The sequence below is a fragment of the Mesoplodon mirus genome (assembly GCF_964341445.2).
Source record: "Mesoplodon mirus genome assembly, chromosome: 8".
Lineage (NCBI taxonomy): Eukaryota > Metazoa > Chordata > Mammalia > Artiodactyla > Ziphiidae > Mesoplodon > Mesoplodon mirus.
In genome coordinates this window covers 11,085,139-11,097,229 of record NC_138984.1, presented here as the reverse complement: position 1 = coordinate 11,097,229, position 12,091 = coordinate 11,085,139, and the positions used below count along the sequence as shown (strand labels likewise).

At 36.0% G+C, this 12,091-nt stretch overlaps 1 protein-coding gene across 3 annotated transcripts in view; it reads right to left on the bottom strand.

Annotated features, from left to right (window-relative positions):
- Nucleotides 1-12,091, bottom strand: part of SPHKAP (SPHK1 interactor, AKAP domain containing) — a gene marked incomplete at both ends in the record, with an annotated part of 138,756 nt that overhangs the window by 14,658 nt on the left and 112,007 nt on the right. The gene's annotated exons all lie outside the window — the stretch shown is intronic.

The window sequence follows — 12,091 nt, the reverse complement described above, 5'->3', positions numbered from 1 at the left end:
ACATTCTCTCCCTCTGAAACCTCTGATTTATATCAGCATCACTTTTCTGGATGAGCACCTTTTTATATCAAGCATTTAACCTTTGATCTAACAAGCTTTTTTCTTTGAAACCTTTCCTCGTTGGCTTCCCATGGATTTCTGCCTTTCTGGACACTCCATGCCTGGAAGCTGGTTCTCTCTTTGTCCTTTAAACATAGTATAGCCAGCTCTGATTGATTCACTGCCCTCTTTTCCAGTCTGTCCCTAAGCAGTCTCATCTATTCTGCCTGTGAAAATAGCTTCCAAATCTGAGCTCCAGGCAGGGTCCCTCTTCCTGATTCTGGGGCTCTTTTCCTCAGTTGGTCTTCGGAACATCTCCAATCTGTCTCACTAACATCTCAGAATCAATCTATATAAACCAAATTCTAATTGCCTTCCCATCCTCTTCCTGTATTTCTTATTTCATTGACTTTTCTGAGTGTCTGGGCTTAAAATCTTGCAGAAAACTTCTGATTTCCCCTTGACCTTTACATTCAATCATTTGCTATGTTTTTCAGTTCCATCTCTAAAGTTTCTCTCACATACTTATCTCTGTCTCTGTGCTCAGGTAGTTATGTTAATTTAGGTCTTTCTAAATTTCTAGAATTTAGATTTGGAAGGAACCTCACAGATTTCCTGTAGATTACGATGCTAAAGCCCAGTGAGGTGGAATGATTTACCTGTAGTTACAACAGGAGTTGGTACCAGACATCGCATCTCAAGTTTTGAGACTCCTGGGCACTGAACCTTGACTTCTTGCCTGGACTATATTGTGTCAGCCTCCTAACAGTTCAGCCACAACTATTCTTCCTCTTTCAAAACGTTCTTCACACATATGCCAGGTTAATGTTAATTAATGTTCTCAAGGTATATCTTTGGCCTTTCTTGTCAAAAACCTTCAAGAACTTCCTAAAGCTAAACTCTTTCTTCACGGTCTTCCCTTGCCTATCCAGTTTTATCTGTCTGACTCTAGTTCATTACTGAGTAAAACCAGACTCTCTGCTGCTCCTCAAATGTGCCACAAATTTCCTGCCTCTTCATCTTTGCCCCATTGCTTCCTCTGATCAAATGCTGGAGACCAGGGTGCTTTGAGCACTGTTCCTGCAGTCCAGTGCTGTAGCTTCCACTTCTACCACGTGTCATCTATTCAACTTGGACAAGTTAATAAAATTTTCCAAGAAAAATAAGAATACTAACCTCATAATGGTTTTTGGAAGAAATAAGCTAGAAAATAAAATCATTTAATGCATTTATCTTAGTGCTTGGTATGTAAGTATACATTATTCTTTAATAGTAAATTATATAATTCATTAAGAATCATTAGTCTAATAACATTCTTTCCTGATCCTTGTTTCTTACCATTCCTTAGCCAAGATGATCTCACCTTATCCTTAATCTCCCTCACTAGGGCCATCTCTCTCTTGAATGATCAAAGCAATTTTTCTGTTTTCTTTCTTTTCGGTAGCACTTAATGCTTCCTAGTTTGCATTCTAGTGTATATACCATACATTATTAAGAGCTTTTATACTTTTTTATGTATTTGTAGTAGAGCTGTGAACACATTAAATATTTTTTAGATGAATATGTTATTGTTAAAATCGCCTAGCTTCAGAAGTAGAACCATATTCAAATTTAGATAGTCCTACCTGTTAAGTCTTATGTGGAAAGATCTGAGAAAGATCTTTCTTGCAAGCTAACAGCATTCTGAATAAGTACAGTATTGAGGTGTGGCAGTTTCTATCACACTGTACTGCTAACACTTGGTGAAAGCAGGTTTTTAATAAGCTTGACTTTCCATTTGTTTGCCTGGCACAGTGACACACACTCACACACACACACACACACACACACAAGTGCTCTGGATTAGAGATCAGACAATTTCTTTTCTCACAGAGCAGCTTGCATTCATTCTCTGTGCCCCAATTCCCTACTGCACACTGCACCTGTAGTGAGGTTTGCACCACAGGAGAGGAACCTCAAAGTTATCATGCCTGGACACATCTGCCTCTCTTTTTCTCCCGGGAGAGAAGGGAGAGAGAGAGAGAGACGATGGAGGAGAGAGCACTTTGCTCTAGATTATAAACACATTCAAATCTTTTCTGCGGAGAGGAGGAGATGTCACTACCCTGGAATGTAATTAAATAGCTCCAGGGAAATGAACCACTGTATCTCTTTAGAAGTCTCTATCTTCAGGGATAGTATTTGATCAACCTTCAGTCCAGGTGCCAGTGCTCTTTGCTCAGGAAGCCAAATGTACAGAAATGTGAACAGATTCATGGAAACTTTTCTCCATAAGCTCATCAAAAACTAATAGCATAAAGAGAAGGACATTAATGTTTGCAAACAAAAAGCAAGAGTGTATTTCTCAGTTGACAATGAAAAATATGGTAACTCGGTGAGTGGATACTGGAATGCTTTACTTGGCCCTTGTGCACTGGCTGTAGAGAGTAATGGCAGCTGCCAGTCCACACTGAGAGCTGTCCTCAGATTGGGAATTGCCTTGCCAGGGTTATACCCTATCCCAGTGAGCAACACAATGACCAGCTGACACAGAGATACAAAAGTCCACCCTTGCCTCAATTTGCACTAAACATGACAGACAATCCCAGCTTCAGGGCTTCCTATAGGATGCGCTGTGCCCTCAGGTGCAAACATATTTGGGGGAGACCATCTCCCTCTGTCCACTCTTGTCTTTCCTTCCTCCTTACCCATGTATGTACACTTTTCTCTGGCGAGCATTCCATAACAAATTATATATATTGGCCTGAACTCTCCTTCTCAAGGCCTGTTCCCAGGAAATACAACTTAAGACACTTGATCACTTTTATGCAAAACACTTGATCGGTTACAGAAAGATCTACATAATTTTCCTCAATCTTAGAATTAGTACTGTTATCCTTTCTCCAAAAATGGTTGTACTTTTTACAATATTTGTTAAAATGAGTTCTAGTATAGAGTGTAGAGTTTCAAATGTATATTTTTTGGGGTGTGATTAAATATCCCCTTGATATGTGAATGAATTACATAGGTAATATCACACCAAATCTTGTCCCTAAGATTCCTTCTCAAAGTATCTGTACAGGTGCTGTTTTGACGTGTGGCTGTTTCTAGTGTGATCTGTTGCTAACATTTGGTGAAAAGAGATCCTTAATAAGCTTGATTTTTCTTTCAAAAATGTTGAGATTTTTATAAATTGAGCAGATAGAAAGGGGAATAATGGATGTAGCCAAAGGAACATTCACTGAATTTAACTAAATTCAAATGAAAGATAAGTTAGTTCACTGATGACAAATAGAAACAATATACATATTCCCCAAAGTGGAAATGAGGCAAGTACTCAGCACAAAGGGGAGGGCTCCTAAACCATTTGTTTACTTGGCTAAAAAATAATTTCCTGGACTAATTCCTTACTGAATTAGGACCTTACGTTATTAAAAAAAATTCATTATAGGATATTTCTTACTAAATCAGAAGTTAAATCTCAGTGATTGACATTAAACATCTAGCTTAAAAATGAATCTGTCAGTATATTTTATTTTATCTCAATTTCCCTCTCTATTTACAGTAAATCTCATATCCCATGTCACATAACTAGGGATTCAGAATGAATAGTGATTATATCTAAAACACTAGTTTCCATTTTCTTTTGAGAGAAATTTATAGGTTTGTTCATTTTTCCCAGACTGAACGAGGAGGAAACAGAAAATAAAAAGAGACCACTCACAAGCATTGAATTTGAGACTGTGATTAAAAATCTTCCCACAAAAAAAAGCCCAGGACCAGATGGCTTCACAGGCGAATTCTACCAAACATTTAGAGAAGAGCTAACACCTATCCTTCTCAAATTCTTCCAAAATATAGCAGACGGAGGAACACTCCCAAACTCATTCTATGAGGCCACCATCACCCTGAATCCAAAACCAGACAAAGATGTCACAAAGAAAGAAAACTACAGGCCAATATCACTGATGAACATAGACGCAAAAATCCTCACCAAAATCCTAGCAAACAGAATCCAACAGCACATTCAAATGATCATACACCATGATCAAGTGGGGTTTATCACAGGAATGCAAGGATTCTTCAATATATGAAAATCAATCAATGTGATAAAACATATTAACAAATTGAAGGAGAAAAACCATATGATCATCTCAATAGATGCAGAAAAAGCTTTCCACAAAATTCAACACCCATTTATGATAAAAACCCTCCAGAAAGCAGGCATAGAGGGAACTTACCTCAACATAATAAAGGCCATATATGAAAAACCCTCAGCCAACATTGTTCTCAATGGTGAAAAACTGAAACCATTTCCACTAAGATCAGGAACAAGACAAGGTTGTCCAGTCTCACCATTATTATTCAACATAGTTTTGGAAGTTTTAGCCACAGCAATCAGAGAAGAAGAAGAAATAAAAGGAATCCAAATCAGAAAAGAAGAAGTAAAGCTGTCCCTGTTTGCAGATGACACGATGCTATACATAGAGAATCCTAAAGATGCTACCAGAAAACTAGTAGAGCTAATCAATGAACTTGGTAAAGTAGCAGGATACAGAAATCTCTTGCATTCCTATACACTAATGATGAAAAATCTGAAAGAGAAATTAAGGAAACACTCCCATTTACCATTGTAACAGAAAGAATAAAATACCTAGGAAAAAACCTACCTAAGGAGACAGAAGACCTGTATGCAGAAAATTATAAGACACTGATGAAAGAAATTAAAGATGGTACAAACAGATGGAGAGATATACCATGTTTTTGCATTGGAAGAATCAACACTGTGAAAATGACTATACTACCCAAGGCAATCAACAGATTCAATGCAATCCCTATCAAACTACTAATGACACTTTTCACAGAACTAGAACAAAAAAATTCACAATTTGTATGGAAACACAAAAGACCCCAAATAGCCAAAGCAATCTTGAGAAAGAAAAATGGAGCTGGAGGAATCAGGCTCCCTGACTTCAGACTGTACTACAAGGCTGCAGTAATCAAGACAGTAGAGTGCTGGCACAAAAACAGAAATATAGATCAATGGAACAGGATAGAATGCCCAGAGATAAACCCACGCACATATGGTCACCTTATCTTTGATAAAGGAGGCAAGAATATACAATGGAGAAAAGACAACCTCTTCAATAAGTGGTGATGGGAAAACTGGACTGTTACATGTAAAAGAATGAAATTAGAACACTCCCTAACACCATACACAAAAATAAGCTCAAAATGGATTAAAGACTTAATGTAAGACCAGACACTATCAAACTCTTAGAGGAAAACATAGGCAGAACACTCTATGACATAAATCACAGCAAGATCCTTTTGACCCACCTCTTAGAACAATGGAAGTAAAAACAAAAATAAACAAATGGGACCTAATGAAACTTAAAAGCTTTTGCACAGCAAAAGAAACCATAAACAAGATGAAAAGACAACCCTCAGAATGGGAGAAAATATTTGCAAATGAAGCAACTGACAAAGGAGTAATCTCCAGAATTTACAAGCAGCTCATGCACTCAATATAAAAAAAAAAAAAACCCAATCCAAAAATGTGCAGAAGACCTAAATAGACATTTCTCCAGAGAAGATATAAGATTGCCAACAAGCACATGAAGGAATGCGCTCAACATCGCTAATCATTAGAGAAATGCAAATCAAAACTACAATGAGGTGTCACCTCACACCAGTCAGAATGGCCATCATCAAAAAATCGACAAACAATAAATGCTGGAGAGGGTGTGGAGAAAAGGGAACCGTCTTGCACTGTTGGTGGGAATGTAAATCGATACAGCCACTATAGAGAACAGTTTGGAGGTTTCTTAAGAAACTAAAAATAGAACTACCATATGACCCAGCAATCCCACTACTGGGCATATACCCTGAGAAAACCATAATTCAGAGAGAGTCATGAACCACAATGTTCATTGCAGGGCTATTTACAATAGCCAGGACATGGAAGCAACCTAAGTGTCCATCAAGAGTTGAATGGATAAAGAAGATGTGGCACATATATACAGTGGAATATTACTCAGCCATAAAATAAACGAAATTGAGTTATTTGTAGTGAGGTGGATGGACCTAGAGTCTGTCATACAGAGTGAAGTCAGAAAGAGAAAAACAAATACCGTATGCTAACACATATATATGAAATGTAAAAAAAAAAGTTCTGAAGAATGTAGAGACAGGACAGGAATAAAGACACAGATGTAGAAAATGGACTTGAGGACACGGGAGGGGGAAGTGTAAGCTGGGACAAAGTGAGAGAGTGGCATAGGCTTACGTATACTACCAAATGTAAAATAGATAGCAAGTAGGAAGCAGCCACATAGCACAGGGAGATCAGCTCAGTGCTTTGTGACCACCTAGAGGGAGTGTGGGAGGGAGATGCAAGAGGGAGGGGACATGGGGTATATGTATACATATAGCTGATTCACTTTGTTGTACAGCAGAAACTAACACACCATTGTAAAGCAATGATAGACCAATAAAGATGTTAAACAAATAAAAAATAATAAAAAGTAAAGATAAATTTCTTTCCTAAACACTTTAGCTGTATACATAAATTTTTATATGGTATATTTTCCTTTTCATTCAATTAAAAATTATTTTAATTTCCCTTGTGACATTCTTTGACCAACTTATAGTTTAGAAATATTTTCAAATTTTTTGGGGGTGTGGATTTCCCAGGCATCTTTTTGTTATTGATCTTTATTTTAATTCCATGTGGTCAGACAACATATTCTATATGAGTTTAATTCTTTTTAAACTTATTAAGACTTTTTTTTATGGCCTAATGGTCCATCTTGGTGAATGTTTCAAGTGTATTTGAAAAAAATGTATATTTTGCCATTTGGTGGCATCCTTAGTACATGTTAATTAGGTCACGTTGATTGAGAATGTTACTCAAATCTTGTAGTGTATCCTTATTGACTTTCTGTCTATTATTCTATCAGTTACTGAGAGAAGAGTGTGAAATTTCCAACTGTAACTGTGAATTTGTCTATTTCTCCTTCCAGCTCGATCAGATTTTGTTTCATATAGTTTGGAGTTCTATTATTTAGGTGATTGCATATATACATTTTCCATGTCTTCATGATGAATTGGCCCCTCTATCATTATAAAATATCCCTCTTTACTCCTGATAAAATTCCCCTGACAAAATTCCTTATCCTGAAGTTGATTCTATCTGATATTAATATAGCTACTCCATCATTTTTATGATATTTCTTTTTCCATTCTTTTACTTTTAACCTATCGGTTATTTTATATTGGAAACACATTTCTTATAGATGGTTTATGGTAGGGTTTTGCCTTTTTATTCAGCCTGACAATCTCTGCTTCTTACTGGAGTGTTTTGATCATTAAAAAATTAATGTAATCATCAATATGCCTGGGTTTAAATTATTATCTATTTCTATTGGTCCCATTTATTCTTTGTTACTTTTTCCCTCTTTTCCTGCATTTCTCTGGATTAACTAAGTAATTTCTACCATTCCATTTTATCTCCAGTATTGACTTATTGGCTTTTTGTTTTACTATTTTAGTAGTTATCTCAGGGTTTACAGTATGCATCATCAATTTGTTACAGTCAATTTTCAGATTACATTATACAAATTCACTTAGAAAGGAAGACTTTTACACTTCCATTTCCTCTTCCTATCCCTTGGGCCATAATTGACATATATTTCAGTCCCTCATGTCATAAAGCAATATTTTTTGTTTTAAATAATTATCTCTTAAAGAAATTTTAAAATTAACAAAATATTTTGTATTTACTATTTGTGGGATTCTTTGTTTCTGTGTGTACATCCAAGTTCCAATCAACATTATTTTCCTTCAGCCTAAGAACTTCCGCTAACACTTCTTATTGTGCAAATCTCCTATTGGCATATTCTCTAAAATTCTGTTGTATAAAAATTACTAGTTAGCTTTATTTTTTTAAATAGGCTTTATTTTTTTTCAAGCAGTTTTAGGTTAACAGTAAAGTTAAGCGGAAAGAACAGAGAGTTTCCATGTCTCCTGCCCACACACGTACATAATAGCCTCCGCCACTATCAACATCCTGTACCAGTGGTGCATTTGTCACAACTAATAAACTGAAATCAATGCACCATTTTCACCCACAGTCCACCATTTACATTAGGGTTCACTTTGGTGTTGTACATTTTATGGATTTGGACAAATGTATAATGACACGTATCCACCATTTTAGTATCATACAGAATAGATTCACTGCCTTAAAAATCCTCTGTGCTCTACCTATTCATCCTTTCCTCCGTCCTAAACCACTCACAGCCACTGATCTTTTCACTGGCTCCACAGTTTAGCCTTTTCCCAGAACATCATATAGTTGGAATCATACAATATGTAGCTTTTTCAGATTGGATCCTTTCACTTAATAACGTGCATTTAAGTTTCCCCTATGTCTTTTCATGGCTTAATAGCTTATTTATTTTTAGTGCTGGATAACATTCTATTGTCTTGATGTTCCAGAGTTTATTCATCTATTGAACTACTCAAGGAAGTCTTGGTTGTTTCCAAGTTTTGGCAATTATGAATAAGCCTGCCATGAAATCTTGTGTGCAGGTGTTTTGTGTGGACATACATTTTCAACTCATTTGGGTAAATACTAAGAATCATGATTGCTGGATCATATAGTAAGAGTGTGTTTATTTTTGTAAGAAACAGCCAGACTGTAATCCACAGTAGCGGTACCATTTTTGCATTCCCACCAGCAATGACTGTGAGTCCCTGTTACTTCACATACTCACCAGCATTTTGTGTTGTCAGTGTTTTGGATTTGGGCCATTCTCATAGATGTGTAGTCGTACTTTATTTTTGTTTTAATTTGCAATTGCCTAATGACATATGATATTGAGCATCTTTTCATATGCTTATTTGCCATCTGTATATCTTCTTTGATGGGGATTCTGTTCAAGTCTTTTGCCACTGTAAATTTTGAATGACAGTCCTTTGTCAGAGATGGTCTTGGGGAACATTTTCTCCCAGTCCACAGCTTATCTTCTGGTCTCCTTGACAGTGTCTTTCACCGACAAGAAGTTTCTAATTTTAATGAAGTCCTATTTATCAATTATTTCTATAGGTCATATATTTGGTGTTGTATCTAAAAAGTCATTGCCAAAACCAAGGTAACCTAAATTTTCTCTTACGTTCCTTTCTAGGAGTTGTATAGTTTTGTCTTTTACATGTAGGTCTATGATCTATTTTGAGTTAATTTTTGCTAATGGTGTTAGAGTTGTGTCTAGATTCATTCTTTGCATGTGGATGTCCAGTTGTTCCAGCAATGTTTGTTGAAAAAACTATCTATTTTCTATTGTATTGCCTTTGATCTTTTACCAAAGATCAGTTGACTATATCTGTGTGGGTCTATCTCTGAGCTCTGTATTCTGTTCCACTGACCTATTTATTTACCCTTTTACCAGTATCCCAGTCTTGATTACTGTAAGCTTTGTAGTAAGTCTTGATGTCAAGTAGTGTCAGCCTGATTTTGTTTTTCTCCTTTAATATTCTGGTTATTCTGGGTCTTCTGCCTCTCTGCATAAACTTTAGAATCATTTTATCAACATCCACAAAATAAGTTGCTGGGATTTTGAATGGGACTGCATTGAATCTATAGATCAGATTAGAAAGAATTGGCATCTTGACAATGTTGAGTCTTCCCTATTCATGAATAGCCTTTATTTTTTACTAGGTAAAAAACACTAGGTTAGGAGTTTTTTTTTTCTTTCAGCACAGTAAATATGTCATTGTTTGTCTTTTAGTTTATATTTTTTGCAGTAGAAAGCTGAAACTTTTATTTTTGTTCTCCAGTATGTAAGGTTTCTTCTTCCTTAGGCTGCTTTTAAGACAATTCCTTTATCACTGGTTTTTAATAATTTGATTGTGATGTACACTGATGTGGTTTTCTTTTTGTCTGTTCTGCTTAGAGTTCATTGTACTTCCTGATTTATAAGTTTATCATTTTCATCAACTTTCATAATCATGTGTACCTTAAATTTTGAAGCATATTTATAATAGTTATTTAAAGTCTTTGTTGGTTAATTTCATCATCTCTGTAATTTCTAGATGTATTTATATTGAATAATTATTGTCTCAGTTATGGGTGACATTTTTCTGCTTCTTTGAGTGTGTAACATCTTTCAGCTTAAATGGACATTAGGCTGAAAATTTATATTGTTGAGTGCTGAATTTTGTTGTCTTTCTTTAAAGACGATTGGACTCATTCTAGGTTAAATTAGCTTCAGCTCAACCTGATTCTTCAATGTTTCTCTTCAAGTTTTGTTAGGGCAAGTTTAGATCAGTTTTTATTTTTCAGGGATAGTTTAGCCCTAATTCTACAGTATGATTTCTTTCAGGGCCTCTGCTAAATCCTGCATATGTTTAACATGGTTTCTCCACTGTGGCTGGTTGGAACTAAACTTTTCCTAGTCCTGTGTGAGCTTGTGGCATTGTTTAGCTTACAGCTTTCTAGCTTCATGGGGTTTCACCTATACATGCATGGCTTAAGGTTCGGTAACAGACTCGAGGGGATCCCTCTACAGACTTCCGGAGTTCTTTCTCTGATAGTGTCCTCCAATCTCTGAATCTTCAACTGAGTGGCCACTGAGTTCTGCTCAGATTTGTCCTCTTTGTACTTCTGTCTGAAAAGGGAATCCAGGCAGAAAGTTGGACTATTATAAAGATCACCATGTTTGTTTTCCTTATCTCAGAATGCTGCTTGTTGTGACATGTCTGACAAAAGTTGTTTCATATATTTTGTCCACTTTTCTAGTTATTTACAGAGGGAGAACAAGTTCAGCTTCAGTTACTCCATCATGGGTGGAAACAGTAGTCCTTTCACATTTATCTTTTGTTATAGTTTTCTCTGCAGATATGCCATTAAAGTTTTGATTCCAATAATCTAATTTTAAATAATTATGTTTATATCTAGCAATGTTTAGTTTCAATGATTATACTTATCTCTTGTAGTAATTAACTGACTTTTAACTCTACCTCATTCTATTTTGATTGCAGTTTTTCCCACTCCTGTTTTGTATACCTTAATTTTTCAAATATTTAAAATATGTTATATTCTGTATCTGAGCATCCCCACATCTGTGATCTTTGCTAGCGATAATTCTACTTTGATATTTGTGAGTCTTGCTTATAGTGCCTTGATTCCTGTGTATCTTGAAATTTGAAGTTCTGTGTCTATATTTGATAGGCATCATCTATCAAGATCCTTTGAGACTTGGGATTAAATATCAAGAGATTTATTTTTGCCTCTGCCAAGGTCTCACAGTGCTGTTAACCTAAGATTGCTTTAAGGTAATTTACCAGTTTGTGCTTTCCTACATCATGCAGATGGTGCAAATTAGAACCCCAAATATGCATTAAGGCAAGCTGTGTTTATAAATGCTCAGGGGAATTTCTCTTCTACTCTGAGCTCTACTCAGAAAGATACGTTTTCTTATCATGTCCTTTTTCTGGTGGGTGGACTAGTTTCTAGCTAGAACACCATAATGCTAGAGATACAAGTCCTTCAATTCAATTCTTCATTTCGTTGGCACCCTTTCTCTCTTCCTTTAGGTCTCGTCTCAAATGCCAACATCCTGTCTTAAGTGGCCACTTCCCCCAAAAGGTAACTCTCTACCACATTACTCTTTTTATTCCCCTCTTATCACACTCTACATCACACACTTTTTCCAAAGGGTTTTTCCATGCATCTTGTCTCTCACACTGGTGTGTAGGAGCCGTGGAAACAGACACTAAATCTCTATTTTCTTCTGTGCTTGCAGCCCCAAGGGCAGTGTGTATCACAGGTGAGCATGCAAATATTTGTTGGATGAATAATTATTTTTCTTGAAGCAAATATAAATGAATACACGACATAAAATATATTTCTAAAAAAGTTATGTTAGGTCAGTGAGTGCAACATGTGAATGCTCAAAATTCTCTGTTTGGTGTTTATACCTTGTGGTCTCAAATTATCAAAAAGTTAGGTAATTGCTTTTCAAAAATCTCAGAGAATGTGGCTGAGTTAAGAACACATTGCTACTCACCA